The sequence below is a fragment of the Tenebrio molitor genome, chromosome 7, assembly GCF_963966145.1.
Source record: "Tenebrio molitor chromosome 7, icTenMoli1.1, whole genome shotgun sequence".
NCBI lineage: Eukaryota > Metazoa > Arthropoda > Insecta > Coleoptera > Tenebrionidae > Tenebrio > Tenebrio molitor.
Genome location: NC_091052.1, coordinates 5333259 through 5352411, shown reverse-complemented (window position 1 = coordinate 5352411; position 19153 = coordinate 5333259). Strand labels below are relative to the sequence as shown.

At 34.6% G+C, this 19153-nt stretch overlaps 1 protein-coding gene and 1 long non-coding RNA gene across 6 annotated transcripts in view; one reads left to right on the top strand and one right to left on the bottom strand.

Moving 5' to 3' along the window:
* Eip74EF (Ecdysone-induced protein E74) overlaps positions 1 to 19153 on the bottom strand; it is a 135368-nt gene that overhangs the window by 49776 nt on the left and 66439 nt on the right. The window lies entirely within an intron of this gene.
* LOC138135738 (uncharacterized) overlaps positions 1 to 19153 on the top strand; it is a 50809-nt gene that overhangs the window by 18308 nt on the left and 13348 nt on the right. The gene's annotated exons all lie outside the window — the stretch shown is intronic.

Sequence of the window (19153 nt, the reverse complement as noted above, 5' to 3'; positions counted from 1 at the left end):
GTATTTAATTTTGTAAAATATTTTCCGCGCCAAACTATAAAATCGCTCGTAAAAACCAGATTCCGAGTTAGATTGTGGGGAAAAAAATAACAGTATTCCTAGACAACACTTTCCTTGTTCAACTTTCTGCACGGCTCAGTCTATTTGCTGTGACGCACTGAATGAAAAATTCACGAATGTGGAAATTTTAATACCACGTTAATAACACTGCTTCGTTGTTGACGCCGATTAATTATCATAGAAGGATGCGCAAGAAATAAATTTGCATAAACTTAACACATTCAATCACTTTGGTTATTGGAAGTCTGCAAAAAGTTGCATTAAATTGGCTGCCTTAACGGAAATGATACGGCATCTGGTTGCTGTTGTCGACTATTTTGTATTTTAATATTTTAAACTGGTTAGAAAAATCTGGATGATCCGTTTGAATTTTTTTGTCGATAAGTTTTACAGATAAGACACTTGTTATTGATGACATTACATTATATCCAATTATAAAAAAGAACTTAACAATTTTTAAGAAAATATTGCACATTTCCTAAACAAATATGTTTACGGAAACTTAAACAAGTTCCTATCTACTAAACGCTTAACCCAATTTTTCCTAACGTTTTGCAACAAGTTTTGCGATACCACTGTGTAATGTTATAAGTGTGTATGACGGGAAATAAGTAATATTGATGGCAAACATTTGTAAATATACCCTAGTCGGGTTAAATAAAAAACTGTATCTCATTTTACATGTTATGATGTTTCCTTTGGATTTCTTGAACATTTTTATCATAATAAATTATAGCGAAATTGATTTTTAACAAAATCCTGACGATTCTCTAATAAAATGGCTAAAAATAAAATATCTAACTTCAGTCAATCCTTACCAATTAATTGGCATTTTACGGTGTAACTTTTGGAGATTATTAATTTTTTTGAAACTTGATATAATAACAAAAAAATTTGTTTAATATTTTTTAGCACACTGTGCATATATCGGGAGTTCATTTAAATTTCTCCTCAAAGTTGGGGTTGAAGAGTCTGCACACTAAAAACACAAACAACGCAAAAAGTGAGGTTAAATGTAAACAGCTATTCCGTGATCTGATCTGTAATTCGTGGTGCTTTCACAATTGACTCTTCAACGCCTACTTTGAGGATAAAATTAAATGAACACCCGATATTTAAAGTCGTTACTATCATCCGAATCCCTGAACAATATGTATTTTAAAGTGAATTTCCCTCACAGTCGGATTTGGAAAATACATAATATAATCAATCGATAAAACTTTAAAGCTTGGAAACTTTAATCCGGAATCCGCACCCAGGGAATGGTTTTAGCAAAACTGATGACACTTTCAACATAAAATGATGTAAGATTTCATATTTCCTTTTTTTATACCTAATGAATTGTTTTAAACGGTGAAATAAAAATAACCAAAGGAAGTATCGAACAGTAGGAAGGAAATAATGAAATAAACACAAGTGCTATTAAGATAACAGTAAGTAATGCTACGCCATCTTTTAAACAAAATTAACTGTAAAATTGTGAGGATCATTGCAAATGAGTATATTTTATAATAATGCTCGTGTTCGATTATATCTACTAATGGTAGGTTTTAATTAAAAAAATTTCTACTTCGCTTACTTCTTGAAAAATTGTCTCAAATCAAAAATTTGTGTCTATGGGGAAGTTATTTTTTTAACTCAAAATAAGGAGCCCTTGGTCACCGCAAATGTGGCCGATACTCCTGTGTGTCACCTTCCGAAGTCCATAAACCTTTTCTTTCCGACACTCCATAAAACATCCACTCGTAAAATTTGTGAGGGCGATCCATATTATGAAGAATGATTTTATTGCTACATAAAAACTGTCATAAATGCACAAATTTGAGAAGTGTGTAAAGGCCACAATTTCTATTTATCTCTCGCCCGGAGCCTTCCCTTTTGTCCTGCGGGATGTCGTGTGGCAACACATAATTTACTCGTGTTGAACAACGACGCAGTTCCCTAATGAGCGTAGGTATCGAAGCGAACGGGAGTTCAGACGCGCCGCCCCCGAGAGGGGTCGCAATTACCGAGTTTTTGCGGCGGCGGCACTAAAGGCGGCGGCGATTGTCAAATCTATGCGTGGGTAGGGCACTTTCGATGGACGCGACGTGTCGGTTACCCAGGGAACGTACCAACGTGCGTAGCTGGCGTCGTGACGCGACAGACGCACTCAAGGCGTTCTTCAGTACCCCGGGTCAGGGTTGTCTGCTATCGGAAAACCTAGTTGGCTATAAGACATTTCGTAATTTATAATGGGATAAGGTGGTGTTTTTTGTGGGGCGGCGGGCCCCTAATTCATCGGTACGTCGGGAGACTTATATTGTTAAATTGTGATGTATGAGGAATTGATGAGGAGAAATTGGTCGAAAATGAAAGTTTAAAAATTTATGCGGCCTCCCTGTAATGAGATTAGTGACTTTAAAATTCCGCTGGAAAAGTTTATGACACGAGACTGGAAAAAAATCGGAAAAAATCACGCCCGTTACTCGTAAATGCTGACATAAACTGGAATACACGAGAGAATATTTAGCGCATCATTTGCAAAACTGATTGTAGAAAGTCAGAGAAGATATTCAATAAGCAACCCAAACCTAAATAGCAAACTTCCCGGAAATAATATCTAGGTTTTCAAATTTAAAGTACTATTATTAATTTTTTTCTGTTGCTTAAACAGCTTTCCATTTCCGTCCGGCTGAAAGCGAACTCAAGTGTTAATACAGTGATTCAACTTACGTGTTTTGCAGGAAACGACGGATCAAGAACACTCACCTGAAATAAAAAATAATTTAGATATAAAAAATTCACACAAATCTAATTAAAACAAGCCACTCAAAGATAATCGAAGCTTGACAAAAATTAATTTATCTTAAACTTTTGTACATCCCCAAATTTGCTCTTTATTTTTATAATTTGAATGATTTAAAATATTTCTGAGGGAGAATAAATTTGGAAAATAATTCCTAAAATGATACTTTCTACGTAACAACTTTGTTGTAAAAAAGCAAAAATCAAACTTGAACTTCGAATAATTTATTCTTTTTTTTTATAAAGTAGGTCAAGGTAGAATCTGTATCTTTTAAGAATCATGTACAATTTTAACAGAAAACAACCATAAAACATTAATTTTTAAAATTTTTCCTAAAATGAACAAATAAAAAAATTAAGAGAAATTTATTATCATCGCAAATAATAATTTGTAATTGTATTAATTCAGAAAAGATTAAAATATTTCACATTTAACAGTGAACTTATTCTTGTCTGTCACCTGCACTTAGTCATTAAAGAAATGAAAAACATGACAGAAACGAGGTAAGTTGAGCACCCGTGGAAACCAGCCATTTGTTAAGCCCAAATATCGGTTAGATTGAAGCAATTTTGACTGCCTAATCTCGGGTAATTTCGGCAATTTATTGGTAATGCTAGATTATCATTCGTCATTTTAATGGGTCTTTCGTGGAAGCGTTTACTTAAAATAAAATTAATGATGAAAAGGTCTTCTATGTAGTCGAGAAAATGTCTGCTGTTATTCTTAAAAAAAAGAAATGAAATCAACAAAAACGCACCACCAGAACAATAGATAACTACTTCTTTAGGTATCACATTTCGCTTAATTTTGTCTGGAACGCCACCTTTTTCTTTTGAAAATTATTGGTGATAAGAAATGCCGAAGAAGCTTTTCTATGACAGCAGAAGTGCAAAAATAATTTCATTCAATTTTCAACAGAAATCAAATTTATCGCAACTTACATTAATTTTATAACTGAGTAACAGGCATTATTAGATTAGATTTATTATTCTGTATAATATTATCTACCAATTTCCTGGTATTATGTATTTGATTCTTGGCCGACAAAATCTGACACGGCATGAATATAAATCAATATTAACAGCTTGGCCACGTAATCAAATTGAACCATCAAACAGACATAAAACGAGAATTTCAGTGGAAAATCGAAAATGTACTTAACAAACGGTGTCACGTTTCGTGTATATTTTACCGCCTTTTGTTGGCGATCCAAAATGGAAAAAATGGTATTTTCAGAGTAATTTAACTGCATCAAGGTGAGTGCTGTATCGACCCAAATAATAGCAAAAATTTGTAACAAAACAGGAATGATTATTATTGAACAGGTAGGTATGAAATAGATGTGTAGTACGTCATTCTGGTGTGCCTTGACATGCTTATTTTCTTCGTTTGACAGTTTTAGCGCCGACACTCATTTAATTTTATTACGAACAAACCAAATAAAGACTTCGCAAACACTGGATTACAATAATACAAGTGACACACTTACATTTGAATACGAGAGATAAATTCAACTTTTCAAAGTGCCTGCTTCCAAGAGGCACAGCTATTTCAAAATATCATTTGGGAGATGCGGGAGAGACAATGGTAGTGCCAAGTCAACAGATCTTAATTAAATTATTAACGAGGTAAGTCTGAACCTGAAATAACTGCTTACTGCGTGAGATTTGCCTTTATACAATTCAGATCATCTCATGAATATTTTAAATTCTTTAAGTATAAATAATACGTATCCATGTACTTTTTTAACAGAGTTTTTATAGACAGAGTTACTTCAACTTTAGGTAGATCGATTTTCAAGACGCAAGAAGCCGCGGACTTACGAGTTATCCTTTTCCATAATTTAACGAAGCAAATATTTGCAAATCTGAAACATCATCGAAAATTAATGATGTTTGATGTACTGTTGCCAGTCTAAATATTGTGCGAAATTCGTGAACAGTTGATCCGGCTGAAAATCTGGAGCTTTCAGACGTCCTTGAAAGTCCCCGGCGAATTTGGCTCGTAAGTGCCGCCTCTGCTATAAATTAATTTCACCGAAAACTGACAGATTTTCCTTTATTCAGTGTCGTGCTACAGTTTTACAATTTAATTTAATTATTTCGTTATGAACAACTCCGGACTTTTCATTACACCAGGTAGCGGTAAAAACTTTTCAGTGAAAATGATGTTTGTCTTACGTGCAAAAAAGCGTTGACTTTTTTTACAGAATAAATGTACACCATATCTAGATCCAACTTTGAAGCAGGAAATTGGGTAGGTTATGTTATCACTTTTGCTAAAATTGCTGATCGACGACAAACTTTAAGCTCAAAAAAAAAAATAATGAAAATCGTTGAGTTACTGTCGCCGTCCTGGGCAAGGACTAAGATCGTTTTCACTTTATGTGAAACGTTGTCGACCGCTTTCAGTTTTGTAATGAAAAGGGCGCATGCGCGGTCCTACCTCAACCCTCAGACGCTTGTCGCCGGGACGCCTAACTGTCGCTTTCCTTTTCCGGTACCCCCACCAATTCGGCGCGTTTCTGAAAGCTTGTTACCAACCCCCACCACTGTCTTCAGTGCGCTTTTCATTTCTGCTGCGGACACTTCTTACAGGATGAGTTTATTGAACGTTGACAGGAGACTCCCAATTTATAGCTTTGCTACTAATAATAGCCCTCGTAAAGATGCCACAGAAAAAAATTCCGATAAATCAGAGACAAAAACTGCAAGATGTAGCAAATGACAAAATTTTGTATTTTGTAACTTTATTGGGGGCGTTGTAAGATGTGAAATGTTACAATTCAAGTTGGATTGGTTGCTGAATACAGTTTTGTCCGCCTTTTACGCCTGGTAAAAGATTTTAATTATTTAGTCTTTTGTAGCTTAAATGAAATTTATGAACAACAGTTGACGGTTTTAATTAATAGAATCATCCAGCAGCTCGTCGACAATCTCTTTAAGTATCTTTTAATTATTACTTAAAATTCGCAGGATAATAATTACAGTCAATAAAATCCTTTGATGTGTAAGATCGCTCTCCGCGTTCGTTCAATTTATTTAATTTCATATTTTGGCCATATTTTTTCGCATTTCAGTTTCGCTTTTAATTATACAAGCTATGAGCACTCACTGATTAAACATAATTAACTGAAGACTCCAGAAGATTTTAAGGAGTTGTAAAAAATTTGAGACTTTCTTATTGCTTCATAAATATTAATATCCTAAAAAGAGTCATTTGCTAAATTGGAAGAAAATTAGTCGTCGCTGACGCAGTTATACAATACATTTTCGGAACAAAACTGGCAAAAGTTCGAGCTGTGATTGTGTCTAGTCTAGATGTCAAAGTTAATTAAATAGTTCATCAAGGTATCTCATAATCATGGCTGAATTATTATGAAACAATGAGAATCGAAGTGGGAGAGAGAATTAGAAAATAGCTGGAGCTCCTAGCAGAATCACCTATCAGTTCCAATTTTGCTTGAAGCACTCAGGAAACTACGTAAAACAAATATTTGTCTTTGATACCTCCAATTTCAAACCGGATTACGTTACACCACCTCTTTTTCTCACACGGTTAATTTCACTAATTTTGTTTAACGTGTAGGTAGGTGGGTGGCCATTCTGCAATCAGTTGCCACGGTAAAATGCTTGTTTTTTGCGATTAATTGTGCGCAGACGGCAAATAAATCCGGGCCGTCGCAAACAGCGACCTCCGAGAACAAACAGATCCGAATTTACCCTTGCAAAAACACGATTTGGCCCTGTCCGCTTTGTGAGTCTAGACTTTTGTGCGACTTACAGCGCGAAAATGCTAATCCATTTCCATTTAAATCGGTTAAAAAGCGAAATAATTGTTTCCTTGAACTTCGCTGATAATTCAGCTTGGAGCTTTCCGGGCGCCAGACGCTTTCATCGATTTTCGCCGAGCTTTCACTCTCATTCTACCAACTTTCCATCTCGTCCGATCCCCCACCCACTTGTTATTTATGTCCAACCGCCAATCACAAATCAGTTCTGTTATTTATGAGTGGTCCCAGCGGGCACACCGTCTCGTTGCCGCAGCAACACTGCTTTTGAAAACTTCCGCCAAAGCACATCATCAAACAATGGACGGCTAAAAAAATTCATCCCCTAAAAGAGGACGGTTCACCTCCGGCTTTGCCGGGAGGTGTTAATAACTTTTTCAGTCCGGTTAATTAACAAAAAATGTACCCGACTTCATTTAATTAGGACGGGTTTATTAATAAAAATAATTAGTATCCGGGGTTGCAGAGTTCTAAAATTACACTTAAGCTAAACGCCGGTTACGACTTTGTGTTCGCCGGGACTTTATGCCGGAGCACTTGTAGTCAAAGTTGAACTATTATAGCGCCTTCCTTCGTGCTTGACGTAATTAATTACATCCCTTTTAACTAATGAAGTAACACGAGCCGTGCTTAGTTGAAAAGTGTTACCCCGAGGGTCAATTTCATGGCACCGTCGACAATGAGTGGCAAGAGTTGTTTGCAGAGTAGACACAGAGCCTAGCACTCCAACTTACGTTTAACGTGCTAAAGGAGCTTAATAATTGGGACTGACTTGCTTTAAGAGTCAAGTTTGTGAAATTGTGAAAGACTGGACAGATATTACAGTGAAAGTGAGACCTGTTCTTGTCAGGGTAACGATGATGTAGGTCGTCTGGAACACGGCTTCTGTATCTGGGGGCGTCTTTGGGATATCTACGCTATTCACGAAATGTTTCTGTCAGAACACGTATTTGTTTTTATAAAATAATAATCGTGGAATTTTTTCTTTCTTGGACATGGAATAGGACATGAACATTTTTAGGACAGAAAAAAGTTCTATGGCACTACAAGGTAAATATATAAAATTAGAACTGAAACGTGGTAACAGGAGACATTTTCCTGCTGTTACTGCTGTACCGCCGCAGCTACTTGAAATTTTAACCAACTTTGGGATTCTTGAATCCTGGTTCTCTTCCACGTTGCTTTTAACCCGAAATTCTATTAAATCTACTCTTTGACGCAATCCCCTAATTAATAATTGTTAACAGTAAATAAATAAATTGGTCTTTTCTTAAAATTTGCTCATTCTTCTTCAGTATCCTGGCATTTTCCTGAATATGCACCACCTTCATTTCTTATCTTTTCTTTCCTCTACACGTGGTTAATCCTTCTTGCACCATCCGTTTGTTTTTGTTTTCTTTTATTTCTTCATGTTAACCTGCTGCCTTACCGACTAGCTATGCAGAAAATAGAAATTACGAAGGGTGATCGACCATTATGAAAACAGAAACAGACGCGGAAGCGCACTGAACTGATTCAAAGCAAATAGGAAGCAAAACAATTATTATTAGAACCTTTTGATCTTCCGTAAAACAAACAAGATATACAACAAAAAATTTTGCACGATTTAATTGTCGTTCTCTCCAACCTCGAACGTTCAATTTAAAAAATATAGCATGGTGTAAAACATAAAAATTACAATTAAACTGCTATAGGCGATTAGACCACGTGCGCAAAAAATTGTAAATAGCTGCATGATTTAATTTCAGTAATTCTGCCCATTACAAAAAAAGAAGCGAATAAGTTTCTTAATCAGTATAAGTGTGCCTATAACGGGTACTAGGAAGGAAAAAATACATTGAAAATAAAGAGAATGGGCATTTTGAAAATGAACTATCGATTTTTTTTGTTTTCTTTAATTTTTCGCAGGTCAAAGAATTAGAAACAACAAAGAAAATTTTAATTTCATTTAGATATAGATTTATGCAATTATAACCTGCCAGAAAGAGATGAATTCGTTAACCAAAGTAATTAGAGTCATGATTAAATTTAATAAGGGTGTCGTGATACGGCCCATAGTTTCTATAAAAAAAAATTCTTTAAGAAAAAGGTTTGACACAAAAATGATGTTTTTCAAATTTCTAGAGTGGAATACCTACTCCTTTGATGCTTTTGGACTGGATGCGATAGATATGCAAAGAGTGTTCGGAAAAATCGTATGGACTTTGCTCTACATTTAGATTTTCAATTAAATTCCAACGGATGTATTTACGTAGAAGATATTTCCTTTTATTAATTATTAATTTCATGCGTAGGTACTAGAATCATGTTGGAGAAAGTCAAATGGAAGACTTGAGCTCCTTCATTTTCTCAATTAACGAAACAGTATGAAGCCAAAGAAGACCGTGTTGGCACAAGAATTTATTGTTTTTGATGTTTGCACTCACGCCAGTAGCAAAATCAGTGATGAATGTGTGACGCAATATAAATCAGCAAGAGAGATAACAATAATTTCCGACCCTTTGTTGTTGGAATTACGCCACCCAGCCAGACGAACATCGCTTTACGGCACCACCATATTACCCGTTATTCATTTGCAACGATTTGCGAAATTACCATGTCACATTACATGTTCCGAATAATGAGACCGATAAATTATATTTATTATCTGTCATTCATGAGTACCAAAACCACGCATTTCTTATGTGGAGTTTCGTAATTAGTCGAAATCTAGAACTCCTTCCCGAGAATATGACTTCGTTTCCGCTACAATTTTAAAAAGTAAATTTTTAATTCAACGCAGAAACAGAATTTGAAATTCAACGCGGGGAACACACAAATTATCATAATTTTACGTTGGAAGGTCGCTGAACAAATTGCCAAAGAGATTGATGATCGTCGCATTTTTCAAATTCCACACCAAAAATTCAAATATTTTAATGATCGATGGTACACCGTAAAAACAAAAAATCCAATTGCCCTCTCGCCCACTGATTGACGTTTCAATATGTTCAATACATATTTATTCCTGCATGTTTTTTTTTTACAGATATAGACAAGTTTTTAATTTCAATAATTAATCCATTAGAATGTATTACTATTTTTTAAATTTCGATTTATGTATACCCCTGAATTGTTAATCATCACAAAAAAAATGTGATGATTTGTTTTCAGCCGAACGTATAATTTAATTTACTTTTTCATTTTCACAACAGTTATTTTTCAGGTACTGAAAAAACGTAATAACCGGCGAGTTGGCTTTTACGTGGAAGATCTTTGCTTTCAAATTGGTGTTATTTAGAAAGGGAATTCGTGAAACCTCAAATCCCTGACGACAAATTTTGTACTTTTTAAATATAACATGAATTTTAGATCAAGGACGTTGTCAGTCATTCTCGAAGACGAATGACTTTTATTGCACACGCTCGACAAAATATACACGAATGTAAGATATTAAAAATCGGAAATGTAGTCTGGTTCGTATGAAACGGTATTAGATGCTTATGTAAGCGTTTATTAATTCTTATATTAAAGGGGTGCAAATTTAAATAATAAAAAAATTCTCTTTTATTTCCCATCCCAGACGCTGTGTTGAAATTTTCAACTTAGTTAATTATGCCGTAACAGAAGTAACAGAGTCAATGTTGCTAAAAACTTATTAAAGTAGCAAAGGTACAAAATTAAATACTTAAAGACGGAAGGATATATTTATTTTTCACTCATCACTGACGAAGAATTTTTTCCTTTTCTAGTTTTCTGCACTCTTATTGTCGGGAAGCAAAAAAACGCCCTAAAATTCCAGCAAATTGAAAAATAAAGTCAGAAACTTTGAAGCTCCGAGAGTCCCAAACCAATTAACGGTGACAGGATAAACACCTGTAAGAATGCGGCTGTAAAAACCAAGAGATGGCAATTTCCTGGGTGGCTAATGTTTATTATATAGCTACGAGTCGTGTACACAAAATTGTCTGGGGTGTATTTAGAGATTCGAGAATATTGGCGTACAGCCAGCGAAAGTAAACAAAGAATACATTGGGTGAGGCCCGAGGACGTGGAAAGCGAAAGGAAAATCGATAGAGCCGGTTGTCAAAGTTCACAATAAACACCGCATAAACATGATTAAAACGTACTGCTTTACGGTTGCCGTCTAGTTCCAGGGTGTTACGTCAATATTTTCAATGATCCAGCAGGTTTGAATTGTTTAGCGAACTACCCAAATCTTAATTAAACCAAAAATGTTCTGGGTGAGACAAGACTTCTGTTTGCTTGAAGGTTAATAAACTGTCTGCTGCAACAAGGCTGTCACTGTTTAGCTGAAACGTCGGGAAACTTCCTGATGTGATTTACATGCATATCTTATCAGAACGATAACAGGTTTAAAGTTTGTAACTTCAGACAAGTTATTCAGACATTTCTGCTCATTTCAGCTAGCAGATGACGTGCTCGAATCGAGACACTAACTGGATTAACTTTGTTAAAAGCTTCTTCCGTAACTACCGAAAACGTGTTCAAAATTAGCATCCCTCTCATTTGTACTTTTGTTGCAGTTCAACGCTGAAAATTTCAAAAATAGGGTTGAGGATTAAATGAAACATAACGACATGTTACAAAAATTAAGTACACATTTTTGATATGATATTCTTCGTTTATTACAAAATAATGGGGCTGCTCTTGTCATAATGATGACAAGAACTTGCCGTTTACAAAATTACGAATAAGGATATTTTCCAGACATTTGCATTATTAATTTAAAGTGTAAAGTTGTTTCTTATTCATATAAAAAGTCACCATTGCTATTTAACTATCATATAGATAACTTAATTTTAAAACGCGAAAATACTATTAAAGATCTTGGTATATACTTTGACGAACGACTTAATTTTAACTATCATATAGACATTGCAGTAAATAAAGCATTAAGTATGTTGGGTTTCATAATTAGAAACTCGAGGGACTTCACCAACATTGAAATTTTTCAACTATTATTCAAAACTTATGTCATTCCCTGCTTGGAATATGCCTGTTTAGTTTGGAACCCCTTTTACCAATGTCACGTAACTTCTATCGAAGCTGTTCAAAGAAAATTTTTAATCTACTTGCATTTTAAAGTATTTGGTGTATTTCCTCTGGTGGGAACTCATAATCATATTCTTCGCGAGCAATTTAACTTTTTGTCATTAGCTAATAGGAGAAAAATTATTATATTATTATTCCTTCATAAATTGATCCATTATAGAATTGATTGTGCTGATCTACTTCAGAGATTATGTTTTTGTATTCCTCGAGTTAATAATAGAAACGTTCTGCCTTTGTATGCGGCTATGCCTAGATCTAACACCCTACTTCGTGCACCTATTCAATCTATGTCAAGTCTGTATAATGCAGTTTGTAAAGATTTTGACATCTATTACGTTTCTGGGTGTTATTTTCGAAAATCTCTTACGATCTATTTTGTAAATAAAAGTTAGGATGAATATCATTTAGCATTAATTTAGTTTCATGTATTATTATTACTAATGTCATTTTTTTGTCATTTTTGCTCTGTAATTGGTTCTTCCAGAACTGTTGGGCAAATAAACATTATTATTATTATTATTATTATTATTATTATTATTATTATTATTATTATTATTAAAGTATGTAGTTTCTTAAAACATATTCAGACTTGTGAAAAAACAACTTGATCAGATAATGTCTACATGAAAAAGTTTTTCAATTTTTCAACGGTGTGTTCGAGACAAATTTCTTCGGTAAAACGTGATGCCTGGTTCGGGTAGAAAAAAGTTTTTCTCATTATAAATCTTGTTGACAACTTGTCTAACAGCATATAAAATTCTGAAAGGTGTTTGTCTCTTCAAGTTTTCCGTCTCGAAAATCAATGGAACGATAAAAATACATATTTAATAACTCATTTCATTAAATAAAATCGAAAATTACATAATCTTTTCGAAGATTTTTAATATTAAGCGTTTATTTATTTCGTTCACTGACAGTGGACAATGTCAAAACTTTTTCTTATTTATATAACATGTTTTGACGCAATTTTTTTTCACAAGTTCTCAGTTTTCTTTTGTAGGTGACCTTTAGAGAAAATACAAACAAATAAATCTATTTGTTAGACTTAAATAGAATTAAATAAATTAACGAAAAACAAAAAAACACTTTATTTATAGCCTCCTTATAAAAAGTTTCGCTACTTCCTTTATATCTATTTACTAAAAGGACGAAAAGTTTTATTGAAATTGTCTATTATCTACGCTGAAGGTTTATTTACGTTTCAGCAAATTCGATATTCGTAAGAGCATTTCATGAAAACCCTTTAAATTCATTAACAATGACAGATTAAATCTTAATCGATAATAATGCGTTTCAGTCTGTGTTTGTTCTGTAAAAAAAAGGCAAATACTAATTGGAACAGCGCTTGCTTTTTCCAGATAATAAATTTATAGCGTTGATATTAAATGTGTATTTTGCAGTATGTACACACAGATCTCAACATTTTCGGTGTATTTACATAATACTTGATAAAAAGTTTATTTATTTACCATTATCTTCTAAAATCAAAAGACACACACAAGTAAAATGTACTAAACTATAATATTTTGTTCGATTAAGTTCTTGTATTAATTCCCTCCCTATTAATTCGGCGACGAAATTTGATTTGAAGTCCATCCCATCCCTCCATTTAGGGTAATAACTCTAATTACCGAATTTGTCCTGAATTGAAATTTTGCGACGCCGTCAAAGCCCTTTCAACTCTACAAAACCCAAGAATGATCTTATTTCGCTTCCGACGAAGGCGCAAACTTCTCCGCTGTTGAAAAATGTTAACGACCTCAATCCACACCTACAAATGAGTCTAGACGTCTGCATATTTAAGGATCCCTATTAATTGTAATAGGTAATTCCAGACGTCTATCGCATACGAAGCGGTAACCATTAACATCGCAAATGCGCGATCAATCCTTTCAGCGGAATATCTAAACACGGTGGAAAATTGGAGTGCCTAGGAATACATTCCTCAATGGTAACTGTACTAACGAACAACGATGTCGAGCTACCCCTTTGCGACAACAGCCAACGACAAAATCACGTAGCGACAAGCGTCGCGACGTTAGAAAGTGGTGGGAGGGGGTGCTGTCTACGACCTCGACCTTGGCCGCATCCCGAACCTACCCCAACACACCCTGCACCGGCTGCCAGCATTGCCTATCCCATCCACCCCGAAGCCGTCTCGGGTGAAAATCCAGACCAATACATTTCGACTGACAATGGAACTGTTTCCAATATTGTAAAGACGACGCAGACAGCAGAGGAGACAAAAAAGAACAGATTGACAAATGCGTCATTAATATCTTAATCAAGACCTTGACTTCCACGCCAACGATTATTTCAAATTTGTTACTAGTTAGTTAGTTAATTGACATGATAATTTGACATCTTCATAACATATTCTATCTCGGATTCACTGATTGCAGACAGAGCTTGAATTGAAAAGTATAAGATGACGTGGTACTTAACTGGAAAAAAAAAGGAAAGGTGCTCCAATTTTTCCAATGGAGCGTCTATTTTCGTGAGCAAATCGCAGGAAGATTAGCGAGAATTTGATGATTGCATGGGTAAAATTCATTAACTGTCTATTTAAGTGACAGGATGGTCGATATAAACTATTCGTGTTTAAAGCCAATGAGCCTACATAGAAGAATGACTTGCTGCCGGGTTCAACGAACAAACTGATAATTCCTGGAAGATAATGAGTTTTCTGCGAAAAAGCTCGGTTTATTGTTAAATGATATACGACTATTGTATGATTAAACTTCTGCAAATGATTTATTCATGGCATTGATCTTTACACCCCTCTCTGGCGAATTTTGGTGGCAGGGCGATAAGTTAAATTAGGGAACGCCCAGTGAGTTTAAATTGCCCCGATTTAACCTAAACTTTAATGAAAAACAAACATTCACCCAGACAGCTCACAAACCGCTTTTTCCTAGCCGTGCCACTAATTAACGGATTAACAAATTAGGACGCTGCATTGCCGACAGTTCCAGCTCGTAATCGGTCGTTTAACATATTTAAATTTTCAAAGGTTTTTTTAATTTGCACGTTTGTCGCTTAAAAAAATAAAACCGTTCCTCTCTGGAATTCAGGGGATGTTTCAAAGTTTATCGAATAGTTTCTTGTATCCAAGAAAAAATGTTCTCTCATCCATTCTTGTTTGTTCTCTTAAAATGAAAGCAAAGTCAAACCCTAAGTGCCTTTTTTTTCGCGGTCTTCATTTTTTGTTATTACACAAACTCCCTTTGAATTTACAGACTTCCAACACTTGTTTATGTTTATTATTTCAAATAACCAAAAGTTTATACAACGACTTTGGGATTATTTTTCCGCTACTGTACCACAATTATGTAGCGACGAAAGCTCTTCCACCCTCTTATCCACAATTTACCTAACACAAGTTTTGGGTAAACGTAATTTGCTCTTCGTCGGCTAGATCCCCTACGGCTTAGTAAGCTAAATTCACTTTTTCCTCTAGCACATCGAAATTAAATCACGAAGACCCGGACCTTGTTTTAAATACCGTTCGTTCTATTTGGTACCGGAGCGCTCCTGAATCTAATCGGGGATAAATTCGCCCCGGGATAGCGTCTGAGTCCGGGCAGACGCCCGGATAACGGTCACAAAAAACATCGCTTTATGATACCTAGACAAGTGTACTTGTACGCTAAAAACCATTTACGGTCAAATATGTACAATTTTTGCACGAAAGAAAGTTGGAAGAATATTGAAAAAGGGCAACGAAATGTTTTTCTTGGTTAAAACAAAATAAAATATTGGGATAATTTAAAATTGAAAATTGTGTGCTACGTTCTCCTATCGAAGAGGCCCTCGGATAACTGATAGCTGTGAATACAAAAACGTAAAGGAAAAAATTTAATAAAAGAGAATGGGAAGAATTCAAGTTACGTTTTAACATGTTTAAGGAAAATTTAATCAAATATTTTTTCACGTTATTTTTTACATTTAAATACTACTACAAAACCGATACATATTTATCTGCCTTCATTTTCTGTACCTTAAAAATTATTATTAATATTTTACTAGCTTTTAAAAAACACAAATGAAAGTTTTTTAATTATGTATTATGTACAACTTTAGATAATTCACATGATCACGTCCCGTTCTTATTCTTAACTTTTTATTTATAAAAAGAAGTTGTACCATTAAAATTTGATGGGTTCATTGTAACAGGATTTAAAGGACACATCATTGCACTTAGAGATAAGTGTAATTTTTATTGAGTGCTATTTAAGCTTTTCAGCAGTTTGATAAAATTACTTTAAGGACTTAACATTCTTAATAACTGCAAAATGTATAACATTAAAAAAATAATAGATTTATTGAATTCTCGTTTAAAATTACATATTTACGAACCACCAGTTACGATTTCTGTTCTTCATCGAAAATAATAATCAAAATTTAAATTAAATATGTCAGAAAGTTTCACGTTGAAATAGAATTTTCATAATTTACTTCATGAATTTAGAGTAAAAATTGACTGATTAAAGACACCCGTAGAACATTTACGAAGACATTTAAGTTAAATACGAAAAGAATATAAATGTGAAGGGATTTTCTTAAATTTCTTTGGCTCCTGAAGAGTGAAAGCTTTAACCTAAAGCACGTTGAATTTGGAATATGTACAACTTGTAACGCATTTTTTTCTGTGGAAACTTCGTACTTCTAGGTAGCAACTTAAATTCGATCCTTTCATCTCTTATTTATTTCTTAAAGTTTTAAGACATCTCTTAAACCCTTAAAACGACCTAAATATTTGACTTGCTGTTTCGTCATTTAATTTTTTGTCCCATTTTTGAAGAAAATTTTTACAAATTTAAGCTCCCTTTGATCCAAATTCTGTTTCTTTTCTCAAAGACGTTTGAGAGGCTGTAAGTTTTTGTCGGTTCATAATCGGACTAGCGTTTTTGCTCCGAAATATCTCATTTGATGTCAAACAATCTCCTCAAGTTCTCTCGCTACTTCCAGATTATATCGGTACCTGTACGCTTAAAGACATATCTTTTGAGTAGATCCAGCAGGTTAAAGCGCCCAGCGGGAACGAACCCGTCCCTTCTCTTCGACGCCAGTCCAGGTCCGGACTGGCGACCGCAAGCATCGCGACGGCGAGCGTCGACATGGGGGCAAGGGCGCGTTCAGTCTGCTGGTAATCAATCAAGCCAAACAGGTGGGTCAGTGTTCGGCGCTGGTTCGGCCTTGACGGCTCGGGATATCAGCTAGGGCGCGTAACCAAGCAACGACGACCTATACCCGGCCCACGACGCGCTCGATAAGGAAGGTCACCCTGCCATCATCCCTGCTCTTGAACACGTACTCATCGCATCGTTGATATGCGGTCGACTGATCCTCGGCCCGTGGAAATGACGGCATTTGTTGTTGGTGTCGTGCAATTTGTTTCCCGCCACCGGAGCGGAGGGTCGCGTCCCCGACAGGGAGCCGCGGGAATCCCCTACCTGATGCTTTCGCCATTTCGCAAGCTACGCGACCGAGAGATGTCGGAGAGGTCCCCGACAATTTATCGCACCTACCAAGTAACAGTAAACAGGACGAAATGTTTATTGAAAAACAATAATAATTAAGGAATATAAACATATTTGTTTATTCGTTCCGGGACCGTAAATATGTCGTCAACATTCAGTTTACCCCTTTCACTTAAGACAATTTTTGTTCCTTGACAATAAATGTTGTTTCCTAAGTGTACGCCTACGTCTATTATTTACAAACTTACGCTTGTGTGACCGTGACCGTGATATTTTGAAATTTACCATTATCTATTTTGTGTATTTTCGTTCCCATAGTGTGAAAAACACACCTAAATTAAAATTAACATTTCTTTATGTTACATATTTAATTCATTCTATCCAATTAGGCGGCTATAATTACTTAGAACTAGTCGACCTATGTTATGGAACATGCGATCCGCATGTCTTTGATTGAAAAATATGTATTTGACAAGTTGTCAGTTGGATGAAGTTCTTTAAAGCAAACTTGAACATAAAAAGACCATTTTGCACTTCCAAATTTCACGCTATTTCGTTACATTTTTCAAAGAAAAAGGATAAATAAAATATAACTTGGAGCTGACAACTTGTCAAATATTTTTCAATTAAAGACGTGCGGAAAAATTTTCAGAGGCTGCTGCGATCAGGTTCTTTGTTGGTCTCTCTTTATGTAAATATCAGAATGTTAATTAAAGTCCTGGTCACAAAAGGAAAAGTCTGTGGGGAATAATAGCACTTTTTTATAATTCTGTAAACAAGAAAAGTTTAAAATAATAGTAATTGGCTTTATTGAGGCGAAGTCCACATGGGCTAATAGTACAAAACAAGCAATAATTATTATTCTTAAAAATAATCAGACATTTCGTAATCAAAGAAGAAATGTCAATTTTAAAACAAAAACAAAAGTGAGGAAAAAAATAAACACGAAAGGACAAAAATCCATCTGAAAATCAAATCTAAATCGGTGTATTACTTTCATCAGCTAGAGTATCTCTAGAAATAAACTAGACGAATTTTTTTGTATTGTATTGTATCTGGTCTTGATTTAAATTTATCTTCAAAGTTGGGGTTGAACACTTGATTGTGAACGCACCACGAATCATAGATCACGGATCAGCTGTTTAAATCTAACCTCACTTTTGCGTTGTTTATGTCAATTATTGTAAATTGTTTCCACGGTTATTGCAAAAAAGCTTTTTGGCGTTAATTAAGATTATTACTGTTACAAACCAGACACAAAAGCACAAAAGAATTAGAATCTATTACATAGTGTAATTAGTCCTAGCAGGCATATTATTTAGCACAAAATGTCATGTGTGAAACCTACGGGAAAATAATAAGCTCGCAGCAACAGCAAAAGCTTTAAAGCCCTTCTTAAATATAAACAGTACATCGTTACAAATGGATGAAAAGTTCGCAGGCAGCAGTTTTTATAAATACATAATATTTTGGTTATTTGAAAATTTTGGTATAAAAATAAATATGTATACATATTTTTGTCTGATATTGATATTTTACCATGTGGAAAATTCCGAATTTTGTTTAAAACAAGTAAGAATTGGTAGCGAATTTAAATTACTTTACTTTCTTTACCAGTCCTTGATATCTATTTATTATAAAGTATTGTTTACTCTAGATCTAAAATAAATGAGTTCAAAATGTTAGAAGTAGCTTATTTTGTGAGGAAAAGCTAATAAGCTAGGTTTATAATTTGAACTTGATATCGTTTGTCGTGACGGTGAAGAAGATTATTAATTTCAGCAGGAAATTGAAATATTTCAAGGATGATATTACAAGGATCAACAATGATGTAGTAAATATTACAAAAAATTACATTGTTTGACGACAAGATATGAGACAGTGTACTTTCTAGAAGTAGGAAATATTTTTAGAGCAATAACATGACATTTGCAATTAGAAAATCGTATGCTTAAGAACTGGTTCTTTAATATTAAT